Source organism: Sus scrofa, chromosome 2 (assembly GCF_000003025.6).
Source record: "Sus scrofa isolate TJ Tabasco breed Duroc chromosome 2, Sscrofa11.1, whole genome shotgun sequence".
Classification (NCBI taxonomy): Eukaryota; Metazoa; Chordata; class Mammalia; order Artiodactyla; family Suidae; genus Sus; species Sus scrofa.
This window is the reverse complement of record NC_010444.4, coordinates 133,567,520-133,585,062: the sequence shown is the minus strand read 5'-3', so window position 1 is coordinate 133,585,062 and position 17,543 is coordinate 133,567,520. Positions and strand designations below refer to the sequence as shown.

Sequence of the window (17,543 nt, the reverse complement as noted above, 5' to 3'; positions counted from 1 at the left end):
CAGGAGTAAAATAATCGGACTTTCATCTCAAAAGGACTGCCTCCGTTGAGAACAGAGAAGAGCAGAAGCAGCAGGGAGACCAGAAAAGAGATGACTAAAATAACGCAGGCTAGAGACGATGGCTGCGTGAGGAGGCGGCGGCAGTTGAAGGCAGCATGCCGTGGTTATATTTATTCTTAAAGTCGATTTTAAGGTAAATAAAGGACATGCTTGCAATGACACATTCTTTTGAATTAGGTATGAGAGTATAAGAAAGAGGAGTCAAGAAATTTCGTGGTGACCTAGTGGTTAAGGATCCGGCACTGTCACTGCTGCAGCACGGGTTCAATCCCTGGCCCAGGAACTTCTGCATGCCATGCCACGAGTGCAGCATGCCACCCCCACCCCCCAACACACACACACAAAATTAAGAGGAGTCAGGAATGTTTTCAAGGTTAGAATCAGAGACACAATGATGGAGTTGACATTTAATAAAATGAGAAAACCTGGAAGAGGAACAATCACTGGGGCTGGAAGAGAGGACTGAGGGTGAGGGGTTCATTCTGGACAGGTTAAAGTTGGAATGTCTAATGGGAAACGCTGAGTAGGCAGCTGCGTACAGAAGTCTGAAGCTTAGGGAAGAGAACTAGATAACATTTTCAGTTTAAAATATATGATAATTCTAGCTAGAGGATAGGATGAGATCATAGGAGACTACACATAAATATAGAAGAGCTCTAAACATAGAGCTCTGGGACACTGTCTTATTTTTCAGAAGTTGGGGCAACAAAAAGGAACCAGCAAAAGAAACTGAAAATAACCATCAGTGTCCCAGCAACAAAGAAAGGCTTCAAGGAAGAAAAAATTATCAACCACTTCAAAGGCTTCTGCTGCTACCGCCAGTGAGATTAGGAATGAAAAGTGACTAGGGAATTTATCACCAAGGAAGTCATGAGTCAGTAATCTCAGCAAGAGCTGTTAAGGTTGCATGGGAGAGACAAAAAAGAAAAACCAAATGAGCGGAACCTAGACACACAGAGAGCTCTGGTGACCAGGAACAACTCTTCTGAAGAGCAGTAGCTGAAGAAAGATGTGGTACTGGGGGAGACGTCTGCTTTTTTGTTTTTTAGATGGGAGATATTTCAACCTATCTATATGCTGACAGGAATAATCCAGGACAAAAGGGAAGCACTGATAAGGCAACTCACTGGCAGGCAGGGAGAACGGGATGAATCCTGAGGCAACACAACGCCCCTGACAGACGGGCAACAGAACCAAGGGCAAGAGTGGAGGTGGCGGTCATAGGTAGGAAATACAGGGAGTATGGGTACAGAAGTGAGGAGATATGCAAAAGTTTTCTCTTGATGGCTTTCGTTTTTAATATACAGGAAACAAGGTCATCAGCTGAAGATGAAAAGACGCAACAGAGGTTTGAGGAAAGAAGTGTAAAAAAGTCATTCAGAGAAGGGGAAGAGTGATTCAGCCAGGGGTTAACTGATACTATGATTAAAGGACTGTGGACAGCACAAAGTACCCTCCTTGGCCAACATGAAGGGACAACAGATAAGCCTGGATACGTCTTCCAGGACTCAGGCTCCATTGTCAGCTACTGGCTGGACCAGATGGAGAACTGGAATGGGGGTGAGAGGGTGGGGAGAGGGCAGTTACCTGGTAAGATTATGAAGCACTAAAAGAGAACTGAGGCTGTCTAAGAGGAAGAAATTTCAACGTGGCCTGTGGATTCACAGCAGGGTAAATCCTCAAGTAAGGATATGTTGGAAGGAGGGCTTGGGACAGTAAAAAGGGGTTAGAAGCAAGGGATTGTAGGTGTCAGACAAAGAAGTACAGTTCAAGTGTGGGTCCTTGACTGAAGGACCTGGAAAGATAGGAAGTTAAGGCCCTGGTGGAATGTTTCAAACTGTATCCTACAAAATAAAGTACAGGCAGGTCTGGTTAAAATGTAACCAAACTACCTTAAAGACTAGAGCAAAACCTCTCCCTGGGCAATGTGAGCCTGCAGATGAGGGAAACTAGAATACTAAGGGACCACAACAGAAGAATTATATAACAGGAATTGTAGCTGGAGGTTCCCAGGCATGAAATCTTCAAGAAAACCATTCCCAACACTCCTGGAGAGTCAGCTTTGAACAATCTGTCCATTTCCGAGGCATAGTTGCCAGATCACAATAGAATGAGGCATATTAAAACAGTATCTTGGAGGCATTCTCTTGTGGCACAGAGTTAAGGACTGTCACTGCAGCAGGTTGCGGCAGTGCTGTGGCACAGGTTCAATACCTGGCCCAGGAACTTCCACATGTCACAGGCACAGACCTCCCCCACTGCCACCACACAGTGTGTATGAACATATGTGTGTGTATGTGTGTGTACACACACACATATATATCCCCCGCCCCCCAAGCCCCTTTCACCAACGAGCTGTACTCTGGACAGGTGAATCCAAAAGTATACTAAAGAGGAGCTGCCAAAGTAAAAAGAGAAGCCTATCAGGACTCTTTCTTCTAAAGCAGGCTTCTTGTTCTGAAGCAGTTCTGAGCTACAAAAATTCTAAACTGTGTGAAAGTTTGAACACTGATTATTATTCCAAACTGTACCTTCTAATGACTAAAATAAGACTCTGAATGTTCAATGAGCAAAACGCTTTTTACCACCTAAAAGTAACTGGAAAAGCTAACTGACCTTCCTAAGAGCTGGAGAAGCAGGGCAAAAAAAAAAAAAAAAAAAAAAAAAATCTATAGGGAGACTTTGAAGGTACATTGCAAGAAAGAGAGCTGTTTTCTGCTTAAACCTTATCCATTCCCATCCAATGAACACATCAGTTCCACAAATAGCCATGGGTTCCCACCATGTATTAGGTACAAAATATATACGATGTTCAATACACAAAAAAATTCACCTTTGCTATACTCAGCAAAAAAGTGAAAGTATATTAAGTCAAATGAAACAAAATTATTGTGTTTTAGTAGGAGATGTTTACAAAATTTAATTGCAAAGGTTTAATAAGAAATATTATGGTACTCCCTGGTGGCTCAGTGGGATAAGGATTTGACTTTGTCACAGCTATGCCTTAGACCACTGCTGTGGCACAGGTCCCATCTCTGGCCTGGTAACTTCCGCAAGCCTTGGGAACGGCCTAACAAATAAATAAATGAACAACAACAAAAAGAAATCTTAGCATGAATTTCTAAGTGGGTAAGCCACAAAATGCAAACAGTGCTCATCATTCAATCATTTTCAAGCACACCTAAATTTTAACAGAGAGTTCTCAAATGCTCTCTAGGAAAAAGAGGGAGTTTTACTATAATCCGTTTTGACTAGAATACATTTGCAGGTATTTTATAGCATCATGATAAAGACAACTCATTATCAAATTTCTTGGCTTTCAGTTCAGAAACTCCCTTTGGATGGGGTCCTAGAGCAGTTTCAGCTTAATCTTGCTCTGTTCACTATTTGCTAGTACTATAAAAAGGTTCCAGTATACTTTTTGTTTTTTTGTTGTTTGTTTTTTTAATCTTTTTAGGGCCGCACCTGCAGCTTATGGAAGTTCCCAGGCCAGGGGTTGAATAGAAGCTGCAACCCCTGGCCTACACCGCAGCCACAGCAACTCCGCATCTGCGTCGAGTCTGCGACCTACACCACAGCTCACGGCAACGAGAGGCCCAGCGATCGGACCCAAATCCTCATGGATCCTAGCTGGAATCATTAACTGCTGAGCCACTAAGGGAACTCCATTTTTTTGTTTTGTTTTTAGTATACTTATGCTTTGAACTGAGGTAGAAGAATGTAAAAGTTAATAATTAATAAGCTAAATTCCAAGTTTTTCCAGGTAGCATGAAAAAAATCAGGATAAATGCCCTCACTTAGCTATTAGGTACTAAGGATAAGCACATGTTTCACTCAGTTCCTCTCAGGAATGCAGAGGGAACCCATAATGACCCCCTCTGAAACAGATCTAAAACATTACTAACATTTTTTTCTTTTCCTTTTTAAAAATTTTATTGAAGTACAGATGATTTACAATGTGTTAATTTCTGCTGTACAGAAAAGTGACTCGTGTTTCCATATATACACATTCTTTTTCATATTCTTTTCATTATGGTTTATCACAGGATATTGACTGTAGTTCCCTGGGTCATATAGTAGAACCTCGTTGTTTATCCACCCTATATACACTAGCTTGACTCTCAACATTTAACCTTCAATAAAATGTTCAAATACTGCTTTCATGAGAACTGAGATTAAGAGAACTGTAACAGATGAAAACCTATGTGTTTTTGCAATTGTGAGACAAATCTTATGAAGCCTTAACAAAATATCCAGACATTTAAAGCAGATGAGAAATCTAAACACTTTCACGATAAGGGAGACGACATGATAAGGGGACATAAAAATATACTAGCAACCTACCCTACCAAATAAATGAGAGCAATGAGTTTAAAGCACTTTACAAATGTTAACTGAGAGTCTCTCACAATCTATACTGACAATATGGGCACAGCTGCAGAACTCCATAATAGCCTCATTCTTAATCACTTTATTAATTACATCTGATAGAGGCCATGCTTTCTAAATCATTCTAAAGGGTCTTACATAAACAAAAAAGACACACAAACCCTCAACACACACATACCTGATGAAGAAAGCATCGACACATCTCAAATATTCCAACAATTATAAAATGGAATGATCCTCGAGTTTATTTAGCCTCAAAATATTTTCAATTACTCCTTGAAAACTTGAAAAATTTTTTAAGGTACAAAAAAAGTCATTATGGATTCTCACTTCTTGGAAAAATTAGTTTAATACTTCTCAGTGCTGTTGACGTTCAACAACTATGAAGCTCTTATCCAAACAAAAATGGTTCAGCATATCACAGCTTGCTTACATTATTCTTATCATCACTATTATCATTACTGTTAGGTTTCTTATCAACACCAAATTATCAGGAGTACTGTCAAGTAACTCTCCCTACAAGAAATATATGTTTAAAGAAAAACTATCACAAACTCTCTACCACTAAAATTGAAGGAATTACCTTCCTTATAATTCATAGGAACAACCATAAAAAGCTGTTAGCCAGAATTCCAGTTGTGGGGGCAGCAAAAATGAATCCAATAGGAACCATGAGGTTTCAGGTTAAGGATCCGGCGTTGCCGTGAGCTGTGGTGTAAGGTCTCAGGTGCAGCTCAGATCTGGCGTGGCTGTGGCTGTGGTGGAGGCCAGCAGCCAGGCTCCGATTTGACCCCTAGCCTGGGAACCTCCATACGCAGGGTGCGCCCCTAAAAAGCAAAAAAAAAAAAAAAAAAAAAAGCTATTAGCCAATAAGGCTAATCTGAAAGTGCTATTTGAATGTATACATTATCTTCAACAATATGAGTTACCAAGTCAGAAAGGTCCATCTAAATTCAAAAGCTATCTGTAAAAAAAAAAAAAAAAAAAAAAAAAAATTTACCTTTTTGGTAATGTTCAAGACTGACTTTGGAGCACATTAATTTGGACTTCAGAAGAAGCCAAATAAAATTAAATAAGTATTTATCATATGAAAATAAGATAAAAATTGACAACACAATCTTATGTTCAGAATTATTAAATGTACTACTACAAATATCATCCTCTTTTTACTTTTATCACAGTTATACTAGAGGGAAAGTTCAAACATGGAACCACAAATCACTACTAGCGATCCTTCACTTCTCAGTACTATCAAGGGAATACTACATTAAAGTGCACATGGTGAATAAAAAAACTCTGAAAAGGGAGTTCCTGCTATGGCGCAGTGGGTTAAGAATCTGACTGCAGCGGCTCCAGTTGCTGGGTCAATCTCAGGCCCAGCACAGTGGGTTTAAGGATCTCATGTTGCCTTTTCCACATAGGTCACAGCTCCGGCTTGGATTCACATCCTGGCCCAGGCAACTTCCAAGTGCCATGGGTGCGACCATTAAAAAAAAAATCTGAAAAGGTGTTTTATTTTAAAACTTTTCTTAACAAAAAGGAATCCACTCTTCTTCCTTGGAGATTTTTTAAAACATAACATGTTGTATAGCAAAGATTATTTACAGAAAATGGGAGTTCCTGTCATGGCTCAGTGGAAACAAAACTGACTAGCATCCATGAGGACTCAGGTTTGATCCCTGGCCCTGCTCAGTGGGTTAAGGATCCGACATTGCTGTTGAGCTGTGATGTAGGCCGGCAGCTACAGCTCCAATTCAACCCTAGCCTGGGAACTTCCATATGCCTTGGGTGCAACCCTAAAAAGACAAAAAAAAAAAAAAAATTACCAAAGTACATTACTTTTCAATAAATACACCGTACCAAAAACATCTAATAGGGGAATGGGAGAGAATACCAGTTTATTAAACTTACATTCAATCAAAAAATAATTATTTTAATTACCTCCTCCGTTTATTAAGAAAATACAGATTTTTATCAAACTCACAATATGAAAATGTAACCCAATAATCTTAGCCCTATAAAGTTACTTATTAACCTTTAAATAGACTGTCATGGATCTACACGGACATTCACCTGCCATCTTTCCCAACTTTAAGTAGGCACTAGGGGCCTAAGACAGTCTATCCTTGCAACATCAATAATGAGGAAAGAACTTCACACTCAGGTTAGGAAAAAAGTTAAGTGTGGGTTTTGTCCGCCCCTAGGAAATCAGCACCTAACACAGGTGCCAGCATGTAATAAGTGCTTAATGAATATCTGCTGAATAAATGGTGAGATTTAATTATATCAGTGCAAGTCTTTTTTTCCCTTAAAGTTCTCCCTTGCTTGAAAAAACAACTCAAGGCCATGCCAGAGTCCCTCAAAACACATAAACTTCTTTATTCATAACGAAATGGAAAGCTGGGTTTCAAAGGAACCAAATAGAACATAAGCACCTCTTTACCTTCCCCACACTTTTATAAGAAAATTAGATCCATAAGGCTTACTTTTAAGAAACATCAAAATGTCTACCAACTTTCCTCAAAATGAAAAATTTCACATTTCGAACACTGTCTATGTTAATATTGAAAATAATAACTGATTATTCAACGGTAGGTATATGTGGGGTGAAAACAAAAACCACGTTTGCCAATTTTTTCCCTTAATTTGAATCGAGTATGTGCCTAAATTTTACGAGATGTGAGGTCAGCTTTGTCTGTCAAGACTCATTCTTTCATTCAAATATTCTATTGAGCATCTACTCCACGTCAGGCCCTTTAACAAAATGTTGATTTTGTAAACTGGACATTAGCACCAGATTTCCCTACAAAAGCTTATCACTGAAAACTACTGGCAGCTAAAGGGGAATCTCAGTGGTGTTTGTACACATGAGGTCGGCCCATCAAGGTTCCTTCTCAGCGGTGAATGCGGCATCCCCGAGCCGCTACCTACCACACCCGTCACCAAAAAAAATCGCAACTAAAGCAGCAAGCGCAGGATAAAACAACCTGTAAGAGTAGCCAGAGCTCCTCCGAGGAGGTGGTCAGGGCTTTCTCGCCGGGGCCCAAAAGGTACCGGAACGCGCCGAGCGCCCCAGGCGAGAGTCCGGCTCCCCAGCCAGGGGTCCCCGCCTCTCCGAAACTCTCACCTGGAGGACCCAGGCCCTCTCGGCTCGCCCCCCGCGCCACCTCCCGACTTCCAGACCTGCAAAGTTGGGACGCGGGGAGGGGGGGGTCTACACTTCCATTTTACATCTGCGGGGTGGTTGGCTCTCTCAGCCGCCCGCCTGTCTTGAACCTGGAACAGAGTGTGAAACCATTTCCCAGAAGGAACAGAAGAAAAACCTAAGGCAGGGTCCGCATGAGGACCTCGCCCAGACCTGAAAATGGAGCCGCAGGCTCAGCCCAAAGCCCGCAGCGCGCGGCGGGCAGGGCCGGGCCGCACTCGCCCCGGAGCCCTAGGCGGCGGGGGTTCAGGGTTTCGGGCTCCAGCCCAAGGGGCCGCGAAGCGGAGGTGGGGGACCCGGCGCGCGACCAGAGCCGTAGCTGCACTCACCGTCGCCTTTGTCTCGGCCGCTCACTCCGGCCGCAGCCGCTCTCGGCGCCGGCTCCGCGGCTCCTGTCGCCCCCACGCCCGCAGCTGCGCTCCCCGGCGCGCTCGCCGCTTCCTGGCCCCTCCCTCCACGCCCAAGCTCGCGCGCAGGCGGGGCGGGAGGCGGGGCGCGCTCCGGGGCGGCAGGAGCGCCGCGCCGCCGCACTGCTGCCGCCGCGCCGGCCCCGCCCCCTGCCCCGCCTGCGGGGACGGAGTCCGCCCCGGCGCTCAGGGAAGCGCAACGCCCTGGGCTCTGCGGACTGAACGGCGGTTCCCAGGCGAGCCGAGGCCCGAGAGCCGGGACTCGGGGGAAAGCACGCGCGGAAGATGGCGACCAGCGCTAAGTGGGAGCGTTCGGGAGCCCCTCCCCGCTCCCAGCCGTTCGGTTTTCGCACCCCAGACTGCGCCGAGGGGCGGTGCCTGCGCTGGAAGTGGGGACGCTTCCTGGAGGGCGAGGGTCATCGTTGAGCCGTCTGACCGGCTGTCTCGCAGTAAGCAGTTGCGAGATCGATGTCCTGAAGTCACCACCACACACACACGCCCTTTAAAAAATGGAAACATGAGAATTGTTGAATCCGTCATTACCTGGCTTAAAGCCAGGAACATCCACTGGCATATGAAATGTGTGAAATTACTCATCTGCTGGCTCTCTGAGCCTCGTTTGGCTGTATATTTTATATATCCCAGAAATCAGAAACACTTAAGAGTGCCCCTATCTAGCAGTCGTCACGCCACCAAAACGCCTACAATGCTTGGAATATAATGTAGTACGTCTTCCCCATCTTCATTGATTATATCAGGACATTAGATTTCTTTGTGCCCTAAGTTTAGAGTTAGTTCTCCCTTGCTCAAAAAGCAAGTCAAAACCATGCCACAGTCCTTCTAGTTAGTCACTTAGGTCAAAATCTTTGGAGTCATCCTTGGCTCCTTTCATTCTCTCCTTTTCACTTCCAATCTGTCAAGCCAGTCTGTTGGTTATGCCTTCAAAATAAATCAGAATCAGAGAGTTCCCTGGTTGCACAGCAGAAACGAATCCGACTAGGAACCATGAGGTTGTGAGTTCGATCTCTGGCCTCCCTCAGTAGGTTAAGGATCCAGCGTTGCCGTGAGGCTGTCGTGTAGGCTTGTGGTGTAGGTCACAGACGCAGCTCGGATCCTGCGTTGCTGTGGCTGTGGTGTAGGCCGGCAGCTGTAGCTCCGATTAGACCCCTAACCTGGGAACATCCATATGCCTCTAATGCAGCCCTAAAAAGCCAAAAAGCAAAAATAAAAATAAAAAAAAAAATCAAAATCATACCACTTCCCACCAGCATCACTTCCATCTTCTCTAGCCTCGACTATAGTTTGGTGGTCTCCTAAACCGTCTCCTTGCCCACCATTAACTCTATCTATTGTCAAAACAAATCCCAGAACAGCCTCTTCCAAGAAAACTCAGCTCCTCTCTCATCTGGTCCAATTCCTCCAGTGCCTCCTATTTCCTTCATTGTAAAAGCTGAGGTCTCTACAGAGACCTACAAAGCCCTTGAATCTGCCTTTTCCTTTAATCTCTCTAGTTCCAGCCACTCCTTGTGGCTTGCATCCTCCAGACTGGGCTTTTGTGAGAGCTGTTCCTTCTGACAGTAACATTCTTCCCCAAGGTCCACCTCCACCTCTTTGAACTCCTTGCTCAAATCGTACCTTCACAAAGATGCTTAGCCTGACCATGCTATTTAAAATTGTAACCACCCAACCCCAACTCTCAATGCTTCCAATCTTTTTCTTTTCTTCCCATGACACTTCAGACCTTGTAATATATGTATGTTTATCTTTTAATGTCTGCCCCAACAGAAGATGGGATTTTTGTCTGCTTTATTCAAAAGATGTCATCTCAAATGCCTAGAGTAAATGGAAGCAATTGTAAACCCCCTAATGAAAAGGGCAAAGCAACCAAAAATGGCCAATTTTTTATTTTAAATTTCCTCTTGGCTCCAATTTTTAGCAGTTAACCATAAGATCCTTATGCACATCATCACAGAAACATTTGGATTTTCTAGTTATTCTGAGTACAGTGATAACTTGACATTTAAAGGAGTTTTTCTAACCACTGATATCTTGGTATCCTATTTCACTGAAGAGGACTAACATGATAAATTAGAGGAAATCTTCTGGTGTAAAACTCAAAGATATACTAATGTAAAAATTTTCCTATGACCAAAAAACAAAACAAAACAAAACACAGAAAACTCCCCAACTTGATATATAAAAATATATATATATATATATATATATATATATATATATATGTCTGTAATCCATCAGTGGAATTACAAGTGCAGTCATCATCTTCAGTGCTCTCAGAAATAACACTCTCTACCATTCAGTTGAAAAGGTTAATATTCATTTTAATATGCATTATGTAAACATTGATTTTTAGATTTTTTTATATTTTGTTTACAACACATCACATGTGATTGAGTATATTGATAATACCTAATTTCTTTTCTTCTTTTTTTTTTTTTTTTGTCCTTTGAGGGCGGCATCCGTGGCAAATGTAGGTTCTCAGGCTAGGGGTCTGATTGGAGCCGTAGCCGCCAGCCTATGGCAGAGCCACAACAACTCAGGGATCTGAGCCGCATCTGCGACCTACACCACAGCTCACGGCAATGCCGAATCCTTAACCCACCTAGTGAGGCCAGGGTTTGAACCTGCGTCCTCATGGATGCTAGTTGGGTTCGTTAACCACTGAGCCACAATGGGAACTCCATAATATCTAATTTCAACTGCTATAGCTATTCAAACACTCTTTTTATCAGTGGAAAAAAGTCAATGAAAAAGACAATTCCATTCAATCAAAGGATATTATTTTGTATAAAAATCTGTGCATATATTTGCTCAACATTATATTTATAGCATATGCCTCTTTACATGCTTAATTTATACTTTCTGATTTAAAAGTATTTCAGGCTACAGATGATCCCTTATAATTTGGATTTTTATTTGGATTTTTTTTTTTTTTCCTTTTTATGGCCACACCTGTGGCGTATGGAAGTTCCCCAGCAAGGGGTCAAATCGAAGCTGCAGCTACAGTCTCACTGAGTGAGGCCAGGGATTCAACCCACATCCTCACAGAGACAATGCCGGGCCCTTAACTTGCTGAGCCATAGGAGAATTCCTAATTTGGATTCTTTCTTAATAAAATTCAATACTGCTTTTACTTAGGAAAAAGCCATTGATGATATATATTTTTTAATGTCAATATATGGTTTGTAGTTACAATAATAGCGAATAATAATTTTTTTGGAGTTAATTTTTTTTTTCCATTCCCATGGCATGTGGAAGTTCCCAGGCCAGAGACAGAATCTGTGCCACAGCAGTGACCCAAGCCACTGTAGTGGCAATGCCAGGTCCTTAACCTACTGCACCACAGGGGAACTCCCTCTGGAGTCAATATTATGATGCATCTATACTGTCCTTAAAATTGTCACCAAGCAAAATTTTCTTTATAAACCCACACACCTATGGACAATTAATATTCAAAAAAAGAAGGCAAGAATATACAAATGAGGAAAAGACAAGTCTCTTAAGCAAGTAGTGTTGGGAAAGTTCAACAGCGGCCTATAAATCAATGAATTTAGAACACACCTTCACACCATAAGCAAAATGGTTCAAAGACTTGAATATAAGACAAGGCACCATACAAATCCTAGAAGAGAACATAAGCAAAATATTCTCTGACATAAATCATACCAATGTTTTCTTAGGTCAGTCTCCCAAGACAATAGAAATAAAAGTGAAAATAAACAAACGGGATTTAATCAAACTTGTATGTTTTTGCACAGCAGAGGAAAGCATAATCAAAACTAAACGACAACCTGCAGACTGGGAGAAAGTATCTGCAAATGATGTGACCAACACGGCTAAATTTCCAAAGTATATAAATAGCTCATACAACTCAATAACAAAAAAACAAACAATCCAACTGAAAAATGGGCAGAAGACCTAAACAGACATTTTTCCAAAGAAGACATAGAGATGGCCAATAAGCACATGAAAACATTCTCATCATTGTTAATTATTATTATTTTTTTTAATTTTTTTTTTTTTTTAGGGCCACACCTGTGGCATGTGGAGGTCCCCAGGCTAGGGGTTGAATTGGAGCTATAGTTTCCAGCCTATGCCACAGCCACAGCCACAGCAATACCAAATCTGAGCCACGTCTGCGACCTACACCACAGCTCACGGCAACACCAGATTCTTAACCCATTGAGCAAGGCCCGGGATTGAACCTGCAACCTCATGGTTCTTAGTCGGATTCATTTCCACTGTGCCACTATGGGACCCCCTTTTTTTTAGGGCCACACCCATGGCATACATCATTAATTATTAGAGAAATGCAAAATCAAAACTACAGTGAGGCACCACCTCACAACAGACAGAATGGCCATCATTTAAAAGTCTGAAATAATAAATGCTATGGAGGGCGTGGGGAAAAAGGAACCTTCTTACACTGTTGGTAGGAATGTAAATTGGTGCAACCATTATGGATAACAGTATGGAGTTTCCTCAACAAACTAAAAGCAGGAAGTTCCCGTTGTGGCTCAGCAGTAAGGAGCCCAACTAGTGTCCATGAGGATTCGGGTTTGATCCCTGGCCTTGCTCAGCAGGTTAGGGATCCGGCACTGCCATGAACTGTGGTGTAGGTTGCAGAGGTGGCTCAGATCCTGTGTTGCTGTGGCTCTGGTGTAGGCTGGCAGCTCTAGCTCCAATTCGACCCCTACGCAGGGAACTTCCATGTGCTGCAAGTGCAGTCCTTAAAAGAAAAAAAAAAAAAAAAACAAAAACCTAAAAGCAGAGTTGCCATATGATCCAACAATCCCACTCCTGGGCATATACCCAGACAAAACTATAATTTGAAAAGATAAAGGTAACCCCTATGTTCATAGCAGCACAACAGCAGTGGAAACAATCAAAATGTTCATTGACAGAGGAATGAAGAGGATGCAGTATACATATATAATGGAATATTACTCAGCCATTAAAAAGGATGAAACAATTCCATTTGCAGCAATAGGGATGGACCTAGAGATTACCATACTAAGAAAAGTAAGTTGGAAAGAGAACGACAAATACTGCATGATATCACTTATGTGTGGCATCTAAAATATAGCACAAATTAATATATGAAACAAAAACAGACTAACACATACAGAGAACTGATTGGTGGTTGCCAAGGCGGAGGGGGCTGAGAGAGGGAAGGACTGGGAGTTTGGGATTGGGAGAAGCAAACTATTAAATATGGGATGGGTAAACAACAAGGTCCTACTGTATAGCACCGGGAACTATGTTCAACAGCCTGGGATAAACTAGGATGGAAAAGATTATGAAGAAGGATACATATATGATTTGCTTTGCTAAACAGCAGAAATGAAACAACACTGTAAATCAACTATACTTGAATAAAATTTGTTGAACACTTTAAAAAACTTCTTTCAAAAGGACAGAGTAGAAAATAGACACTGTTCAGGAACAGACTGCTAAAGTGAAATGCAACTGTTGCATTCCGAAAGAAACTGTTTTGCACACTTGATAGTCCATAAACAAACAAACAGAAATGATCTCAATATAATTAACAGGGTATGGTTGTGCTTTACAAAAAAGAAACATTAACACCAGAGACAACAGCAAGCAATGTGTTGGTCTAACCAGCTGCTATCAGTACTCAAGAGCTCCTACAGCTGCCATACTGCCCTGATTATGCAATTGTCTTATTTACAGCAAATGGATTTTCCTAAAAGTATACTATATTTTTTGACTACTTTCCAAAATTTGATCCTAGCTATTTATCACATATGGGGGAAATGGTGTATTGACTTATAGAGTCTAGAGTTCAAATTCTGATGCATAATTAGCTGGGTGACCCTGACCAAGGTTCTTAATCTTTCTAAACCTGTCTTTTCCTTTCTTCTCATTTAATGGGACCATAGTAGTATTTACCTCCAAGAGTTGTTGCAAGAAGTCAATGAGAGAACTCAAGCAAAGTTCTTAGCCATGGGCCTGGCACATGCTCAGGGCTGGTAAATGCTAGCTATTATCATTACACAAGCATATAATTAAGCTCGTTGCCCTATATTTATAATACTGAGAAAATGGCTCATAATAGGCCCTAAAAGGGATTTTTTTTTAACCTCCACATCAAGATAGTATTATATACAATTAAATGAACATTTTAAAAACAGCACTAACATTTCTTCTACCACCACTATATGCCAGACACAGTTCTAGGCAACAAAGGAATCTAAGAGAAATAAAGCCTTAGGCCTTAAATGAAAATAGGCACGCAGTTAGCAAATAACTATTCCAAAAGTAGTATGACCATGTGTCCTTGCCTATCAGGGACACCTCTTGTGCTGGCTTAATAGTTATTTGTGCCCACCTTTCCTTCTCAATATATCCAGGTTTGGACAACAAATTATATGTAAATTACTTGGGGCTGCAAAGAAGGAACCATAACCTCTGTGTAAAGCGAAAGAGATTTAAATTGCTCCTTGACTGGAACATCTCAATTGGCCAAGTGGACCAAAACAGGGAGGAAAGGCAGAGGGAAGATTTCATTTTTACTACTCTGAGTCAAAACGACAAAGCTTCAACATACTTGTTAACAAACTTAGTAAATCCCCTTGACCAATGTCATATGACTTAGTTTGGGATTTCATATTTTTTCCTGAAGTTAAAACAGGGACATGCCAAGATACAAACAATACAACATGTATTCATTTATTTATATAACCAATATCTTTTGAGCATCTACTACCTCTCCAGGGTCTATCTTCTTTGTGATAGAGGACACAGAAAGTTTTACAAGACAGAGTCAAGCAACATAAAATCTAGTAGCAAACACCAAATACTACCTTAGCTAATCAGGCAACAACACAATGAGACACACAGGACACAAAGTGTGATTTAGGGAGACTGAGAAAAATGAGGAAACACATGGAATTTATTGAGAAAGGAGAAAATGACTCAGAGTCCATGGCCCTTCTGTGACTGAAGCAGCCTTAGGTAGGAGTGGAGCCTCAGTCAAACTCCACCTTACACTCTTCCCCAAAGCTGACCTTGCTGCTCATCAAACCACAAATATTCATTGAATGCCTTCTGTTGCCAGGTAGCACGCCAAATGCTGTGGGAAAACTTCGTATAAAGCATGGTCTTTGTCTTTAACGAAATGTCACATGGCAACATCTGAATAATTAGACACAGGAGCCTTATGAATGCAGTTGAGGGAATCAATAAAGTCCATACTGGCTTCTTAGAGGAAGAGGAATTTGAGGTGGGTCTCGGGGAAGAAGAAAGCCAGGTCTGTGTTTTCTGAACTGTGGCCTGCACATCTTTGGTGGTGTGGGAGATAACTGCAGGTAACACTTTTAAGAGGGGCAGGGGATGGGAAGGAAGGGGAGAGGCAGTTTGCAGTACCCGAAGCTCACTTAGCTTCAACACATAGCCTATGATACAAGTGCATTGTAGCCCCTTAGCTCAAAATGAAACACAACCAACCCAGTAAAACAAAAACAAACAGAAAAGGAGTTAGGAATTGTAATAAAAATGCCCCTGGGAACCAGAGGAAAAGAAAGGAGTCTTTTTCGAATCACTCTGCTATGTCAGGGTAGAGACCAGAAGAGAGGAAGAGTTTTCTTTCCCTTTTTAAAAAAAAATACAGTTGGAGTTCCCATCGTGGCTCAGTGGTTAGCGAATCCGACTAGGAACCATGAGGTTGCGTGTTCAATCCCTGGGCCTCGCTCAGTGGGTTAAGGACCCGGCATTGCTGTGAGCTGTGGTGTAGGTCACAGATGGGGATTGGATCTGGCATTGCTGTGGCTGTGGCATAGGCCGGCAGCAGCAGCTCTGATTAGACCCTCTGATTAGACAGCTATATATGGCAGGTGATTCTGATTTTCCACATATGATAGTGACACAAGTTTCTTCTATATATTTGTTAAAGTTAAAAATATGAATCAGCCGAAAGAAAACTCTCCAGTAAACAACAGAGGCAATAAAGAGAAAGGGAATGTGGCACTTTACGGAACACAAAGCTTATCAAGCAAAGGGCCAGCAATTGGCACGTTAAAGGTGTGTTCTCAGAAAGAGTGAGAGCCACAGTGGATTTGTGTGTGTGTGTGTGTGTGTGTGTGTGTGTGTGTGTGTGTGTGTGTGTGTGTCTTTCTGCCATTTCTTAGGCCGCTCCCGGGGCATATGGAGGTTCCCAGGCTTGGGGTCTAATTGGAGCTGTAGCCACCGGCCTACACCAGAACCACAACAACGCGGGATCTGAGCCACGTCTGTGACCCACACCACAGCTCACGGCAATGCCGGATCCTTAACCCACTGAGCAAGGCCAGGGATCAAACCCGCAACTTCATCGTTTCTAGTCAGATTCGTTAACCACTGAGCCACGACGGGAACTTCAGAGGATTTTGAGCTGAGTACTGGCAGACTGGAATACAAGAGCAGAGAAAGAAAGAGTCTAAAGGGCAGATAATTGGAATTCCTGCTGTGGCGCAGTGGTTTAAGAATCTGACGGTAGCAGCTTGGGTCAACATGGATGTACGAGTTTGATCCCCAGCCTGGCACAGTGGATTAAGAATCTGGCGTTGCAGCCGTTGTGATGTTGGTCACAGCTGCGGCTCAGATTCAGTCTCTGGCTGGAGAATTTCCATATGCCAAGAGAGCGGCTATTTAAAAAAAAAAAAGGCAGGTAACCAAGAGGGAGCGAAGCCTCCCACAGGCAATGGAAGGTGCTTCTTATTGCACCTGAGGAAGCTCCTTAGCCCAGAGGAACCAGCAGAACTGGCCCCAGGACCTGTTAGAAGCCATTCAGCAGGGACAAGTGGGACTCCCATCTTTACGGTTTATGAGGGCTGTAGCGAGATACAGAGGCTCCAACATGCCTCAAAGTGCCCGGACATTGCTGACCATAAAACAGGTAGGATAGGAGTTCCCGTCATGGCACAGTGGTTAACGAATCCGACTAGGAACCATGCGGTTGCGGGTTCGATCCCTGGCCTTGCTCAGTGGGTTAGGGATCCGGCGTTGCCGTGAGCTGTGGTGTAGGTTGCAGACGCGGCTCGGATCCCGTGTTGCTGTGGCTCTGGCGTAGGCCAGTGGCTACAGCTCCAATTCGACCCCTAGCCTGGGAACCTCCATATGCCGAGGGAGCAGACCAAGAAATGGCAAAAAGACAAAAAAAAAAAAAAAAAAAAAAATAAATAAAAAAACAAACCCAAGCAGGTGGGACAGACATGTTACAGCTCCTCCTGGCACCGAGATCTACAAGTGGCGTTCACGAAGAAAGCGTATGATGAATAAAATTTGTGGTACAGTTGAAAGAAAGGGAAGGTGGCAAGTCAGGAACGTTCCCACCCTATCCTCCACTCCTCCAGTAAGGGTTACTGCCTGGTCATGATTCAGCTCTTGCTTCTGTGCCTATGACGAGCTAAGCTAAGCAGCTGGGAGGACGCTGACACCTTGCTTTCTGCCACTGCCTTTGTGGT

The 17,543-nt window shown here is 42.7% G+C and overlaps 2 protein-coding genes across 12 annotated transcripts in view; both read right to left on the bottom strand.

Annotated features, from left to right (window-relative positions):
* The window catches only part of LYRM7 (LYR motif containing 7), a 203,799-nt gene that overhangs the window by 98,819 nt on the left and 87,437 nt on the right, over positions 1-17,543 (bottom strand). The gene's annotated exons all lie outside the window — the stretch shown is intronic.
* CDC42SE2 (CDC42 small effector 2) overlaps positions 1-17,543 on the bottom strand; it is a 119,867-nt gene that overhangs the window by 98,819 nt on the left and 3,505 nt on the right. For 3 of the 5 annotated variants that reach the window (XM_005661627.3, XM_005661624.3, XM_005661626.3), the window contains exon 1: positions 7,984-8,117. The exons of 1 other annotated variant lie outside the window; for it this stretch is intronic. The gene's annotated coding sequence lies outside the window, so the exon portion shown is untranslated. Of the gene's footprint in view, positions 1-7,983; positions 8,119-17,543 lie in introns of those variants that run through there. One more of the 5 variants, XM_013995092.2, reaches the window with a different exon arrangement.